The following is a 6,058-nucleotide window of genomic DNA, read 5'->3' on the forward strand; positions in this document are numbered from 1 at the left end:
TACAGGACTGCCACATACTGAATGTTTTTCCCTTTTCACACCATTCTTTGTAAATGCTAGAAATGCTTGTGCGTGAAAATCCCAGTAACTGAGCAGATTGTGAAATACTCAGACCGGCCCATCTGGCATCCACAACCATGCCACACTCAAAATTGCTTAAATCACCTTTCTTTCACATTCTGACATTCAGTTTGGAGTTCAGGAGATTGTCTTGACCAGGACCACACCCCTAAATGCATTGAAGCAACTGCCATGTGATTGGTTGATTAGCTAATTACATTAATTAGAAATTGAACAGATTAACCTAATAATCCCTTAGGTGAGTGTTTATACGTGGCACCACTGCTCGGTAAGCATGCTCAATGGCTCGCAATCCTCCCTCCCTCCCGATTATAAGCATGAGCATATTACTGTGCACCTTCTGGTTGTCTTCTTCTCTGTTTCAGATCACTAAGGCATTCAAAATCTTAGCTGGCATGGACCTCACTGCTGAGAGACACTCATCTTTATAACCAGGCTACAGGATAAGACATCCCACTTCCACATCCACATGATTATCACTGTTTGCTTTAAAGACATTACTAAGAGTCTTAAATGTCATGTATTTCTAAACTCATGGTTCTGGGCGGTTAATGTTAAGGCTCTTGTATGTTCAATTATTCAGGGAGCAAGAACCCCCATAAGGAACCATACTGCCAAAGATAAAATGAGTTCAATAAACTCAAGTAAACTTGCTAAAGTGGTTCCTGTCATGCTGTCTGGTCTCTGATTCCCTGGGTGTCCACTAGTGGTCTCACTTCCCCAAAGGCACCTCACTGCAGGCACTACAATTCCCACAAGCTTTGTCCCTTCATCGCGGTAATTGCACACCTGTTAATTGCACTCAGGTGTCTTCACTGTCATAGTCATTATCCTGCCTATATAATCCGGTCTTTTTCCATTTGTCTGTGTAGCAGGGTAAGGTATTAGCCTAGATATGATTGGTTGACGTCACTCCAGCCTGGGAACCTATCAGTGTTCCTACTCCTTCATCATTGGTTAAAATGGTTTGAATCCAATGAACCTATCAGTGTTGGGATTGATCCTATTAAAAAGGGAATAGTTTGATTTACTCAAGATACATCATCCTGGGTACTAGATCATTGTGGAAAGTCATGGACAAAGGATAGGGTTTTGTTGCATCTCCCTGTTGGTGTCGCAAGTAGGCCTTTTTCAGGTTAGTTTCCCAATTCTGAGAAGAGGATTTGCTTTTTATAAAGGGGTTTTATTGTTGTCTTTTGTTCATCAGCATGCTAGCAGCCATGGTCTCGTGTGGTAAGCAACCATGCGTTTTGCTACATTGGAATTCTCTCTCGGTATGTATGATTGGGAGGTTGTCATGTGTTTTATGAGTGTAATGTAGGTCATCTTTGTGTTATGTTCAGCAGGTGTAACTACACTTCCAGGGGTTTCCAGTACCTTGGTTCAAGACAAATGTACATCAGTATGACTGCACTGCTGCTTTGGTTTTAGTGTTTGTGTAACCATTTAACTGTTGTGATATAAATGTCTTAGTTTATACCAGTTAATTATGTGATTTAGGAGTAGGAACTTTTAAAGTGGGGGTTTTATACTTTCAGTGTGTCCACTTGGGTTAGTGTGGTGTTTGGCCAATTGTATTCCTCTCACAATTGAGTGGTTTGCGGTATGATGTGAGGTGATAATCCAAAAGGCCCCTGCTGGACATTTTTCTCCTCCTGGTCATTTTTTTGTAACTGGTAGACTTGTGTATTAGGCATGTTTTATATTGTATCCAAAAACGATGTTTAAACCATTACAGTTGTGTGTGTATATAAATAAATTGCAAATATATTGTACTATCTGTCTCTATGCTCACCCTGGCTGTTGGCCACGAACCTGTGTGCCCTTTCGTAGGGCTGTTATGTCCCGGTATATTCCGGGTGGCGTAGTCGATGTATATCCACTTTTGGTGGGTCCGCTCCCCTACCTGACCACTCAATGCCACATCTGCATGGAGTCCTTACTTTACGTCACCTAGTTTCCTCGCGTTTCCTAGTCCTTGAGTTCCTGTTCTTGTTCTTGTTCCTGTTTATTTTTTTATTTTTTTATTTTTTCATTTGGATTGATGTTGGTTACGACCCTGGCTTGTTTTTTACTTTGATTTGGACCACACTGCACTTGGATCTCCCGTCTCCTGTGTTCCCATACGTGACAGTTCCTGTCTGAAATCATGTTCATAGTTTCTACCTATAGTGTACATACACTTTACATAATCCATCTGTATAGTGTGATCATAGTACACCTATCTGTATATCATGCTGATAGTATTTAAAATCTGCAAATTTTGTCCATAATACTGCCTTATTTCTATATGTATTGTACATTTGTAACATATTGTAGACCTTGATATAATTTACATCCCAGCACAGTTCCTTAAAGTCTGTGTTTGTTATAATGCAGCACGTGTGTAGTCAGGCTTCGGAGAGACGTCTATCTTAAGTAATGTAGCATCTCTGGTCATTCTCTCTCTGAACTTCTGAGGACGACTGAGCCTGGTTTCTCCATTCTGTCACCGATGGAGTTTTGGTTCCTTGCTGCTGTCACCTCTGGCTTGCTTAGTTGGGATCACTTAATTTATAGTGATATCGTTGACTTGATTGCAAATGATTGCACATATACTATTTAAACTGAACTGAGATGATGACATCACTGAATTCAATGATGACCTGCCTTTAACTATCATTTTGCATTACTGACACACTGTTTTCCCAATTAATGTTGTTCAGTTGCTTTGACGCAATGCATTTTGTTTAAAGCGCTACATAAAGGTGACTTGACTTGGTTGAAACCATTGTGCACACATGAAGAAAACACTGGTCTCTTGTGGAGAGGTTCATTTAACAGTTGTGATGAAGCACCATCAACTTCAGTTCTGTCAAGACCACTATTGTCAAAGACGATTGACAAAGTAAGAACTCCCTACACATTGATGAATCCTAGCATGGATAAGAGCAGAGCAGGAAGAGCAACAATAACCCTCTAGAGTAAACAGAACAGAACCAACATAAATGCTTTGCAGATTTCATTAATTTTCAATAATTAAATGTACACATTTTTAAATTATTCTGATTCAAGAAGAATCCGAAGGCTAACTCCTGACCGGGCGAGAGGAGCAGCTGGGGATGGAGAAGGTTAATTAGCTATTGAGCAACAAATAAAGCTGCTGATAGTACTGAAAGACCTTATATATGAAAGTTGAGATAGGCGTTGTGCTCCTATAGGAGTCAGCTGATGCAAGCTTGACTGACGTGACCTACCAGGACTAATAATATTGTTTGATCTCACACTTCCATCCCAGTTTATTAATGCATCCCTCCTATCCCCTGACCACTCCAATCAGAAGCCGTTTATGTATGTGTATGTGTATATGTATGTATGTATGTATGTATGCATTTAATCAATATTTCATCAGTGTTGGTCTATGACATGGGTGTCCTCAACTTTTTCCCTGGAGGGCAATTGTCCTGCAGAGTTTAACTTCAGATTAGCAGTCTGAAGACCTAGATCATAGTTGGGTCAGCTGAGTTTAATTAGGGTTGAAAAGAGCAGTGAGTATTTCAGGGCTTTTAGTGCATTATATTCTTTCTGAAATAAAATGTAACTTTTGTTTATAAAATATTGATTTGATTATTCACATTTTGGTCTCACACATCTTACACAAATAAAATGTTAATAATTTCCACATAAAAATTTTTTGTGGGCAAGTTGAGTGAGAATTGGGTGGATGGTATGAGACAGAAGGAGGGAGATCAGTGTTAGAAAGGTCAGTGGGTTGCCTACTAGACAGATTCCCAGTGAACTGTCCTCTGTAGCTAATTGAGGTTAAATGTCCTGCTGTGACTCAGACACTTCACTCGACATATGCTTCAGATTTGCAAGTGTCAGTCAAAATAATGAGCTCTAGATGGTTTCAAGTAAAGCAGAGTACACAGACTGGTTAAAAAAAAGGAACAGTTGTATTAAAATTTTCATATTAATACCCAACTCATATTGATAGATCATACTTATTGGGGCTACACAGTTCTTTAGATTTGTATAACATTTCTGTTAACTTTTCTATGATAAAATATTGGTACTGTTTTGGATCCCCATAGAGAACCACTATGCTGGACTAGAAACAACTCACCAGAATGATAATGGCAAACCTTTTTTATTGTCTTTTATTTATATATAAAAAAAAAAAAATATATATATATATATATATATATATATATATATATATATATATATATATATATATATATACAATTTTAGCGTTGTGATGGATTATATAACTCGTATTATGTACTTTTAGACATCAAAACCTGTTAGAGCTTATTTTTCTTGATAAGGTTTTAATAATGAAAAACCATAATGGATTATTTGGTGAATATTGCAGCTAATGATGCAATCACATAGATGTGTCAAAGGTACTATACTGCAGCTTTAATATCTGATTTAATATCAAACTCTAAAATGACAAATTAAGTAGCCCTCTCCTCATCCCCTCTGAGACATTTGAAGTGTCAGTCATTTGATGTTTAACATTGCAATTCTTTTACGATGTCTCTCTGAGAGATAATAAAAAAGCAATTTGCAATATGAATAATATTGCTTCTCATATAACAAGTTCATGGTCTTCAATTTTACTACACAAGTTGTTAACAGTTCGTGATGTCTAAAGAAATGTGTGGATTTCAATGGGTCCTGAAATTGTGATGAACTTCATCTTTGCCAAATGCTATTTATATTATAAAATCTGTTTCTGTAGCCTAGTGAAGTTTTGGCTGTCATCTGCCGGAATATATACAAACTGAGCTTAGTGGGGGTTATGGACAGACACTGGAGATCTATGGCATTCTCTCAGGCTATGAACACAAGCAGTTATTAAAGTTCAGCAGACAGGTACTCAGTCAGTCTCTGTGCTTGCCAGAGGGTGCCATGGTCCCCACCTGACAACGAGACAGAATAAGAGCTGTGTATAAGGCTATATCTGCTGCACAAGTTATACTGCAAAAAAAAAAAAAAAAAAAAAAACCCTGATATAGACCACAGTAGATACAATGCATTCCATTGTCCTAATACACAACTGCAACTATTCAGTTATTTTCCAGAAATATAAGAAATATCTACTAGTTTCCCAGCGTTGTTGTTGTTGTTTGTTTCAAAGTGTTCTGAAAATTAAAACTAAATAAATAGGAAGACAGAATGATTTGGCATAACATCAGCCTCTGCAAGTCACCTTAATCACACTTGACACACAGTTTATCATTCACACACACACACTCACACATGCACACACACGTTAGGTTTCCATGTTTTATAGGGACATTCCATAGATATAATGATTTATACCTTTACCCCAACTCTTAACAGATCACTTGGTTGTGTACTGAGAGTTGACAGCTATTAATACACTATCACAATTTTTATTTATTTATTTATTTTATCAATTAACTGTATTATTGATTAAGGTTTTCATCTGAACTGAAAGCATAAATCGATCATACATGTCAGAAATTGATTCAACACTATATCCTATAAGATCTAGAACAATTTAACATTCCCTAAGACTCAGACCCAGGCCAACGCTGGATCGGCTAAGAGTGAGATCCAAACCAAGACCCTTTAAGTTCCATATTCTGATCAAGACTGAACATCATGCTGTTAATTCACTGCTTCATTTTCCAAAATCTGAATTTGAAATTGTTCAACAATCAGTAACTCTTGAATAAAAAATAAATAAAAAATAAAAGTAAAGTGTGTTCAAATAGACTAATCTGAAATTCTAAAACACACAAACAAACAAAATAATGATGCTTTATTTTTTCATCCACACAAAAAAATTTGAAATCAAAATTAATAGAGACTTAGCTTTATTTTTATTGGTATGCTGCTAAAGCTCATGTTGATTTTCTTGCTAATGTCTTCCAGCCTTTGGACCTCACCTCAAGACCAAAAACTGTTGGTCCAAGATGCAAGCTTACCATTTTAACTGAAACATAAAAATTGCTTAATT

General features: G+C 37.1%; 1 long non-coding RNA gene across 1 annotated transcript; it reads left to right on the forward strand.

Annotated features, from left to right (window-relative positions):
* The first annotated feature begins 486 nt into the window (after positions 1-486).
* LOC127977185 (uncharacterized) lies at positions 487-4,194 on the forward strand. The gene is made up of 3 exons (XR_008158152.1): positions 487-1,216; positions 1,289-1,355; positions 1,428-4,194. It is a non-coding gene; the product is annotated as an uncharacterized LOC127977185 (long non-coding RNA).
* The last annotated feature ends 1,864 nt before the right edge of the window (positions 4,195-6,058 follow it).

Source organism: Carassius gibelio, chromosome B18 (genome assembly GCF_023724105.1).
Source record: "Carassius gibelio isolate Cgi1373 ecotype wild population from Czech Republic chromosome B18, carGib1.2-hapl.c, whole genome shotgun sequence".
In the NCBI taxonomy this organism is placed as follows: Eukaryota; Metazoa; Chordata; class Actinopteri; order Cypriniformes; family Cyprinidae; genus Carassius; species Carassius gibelio.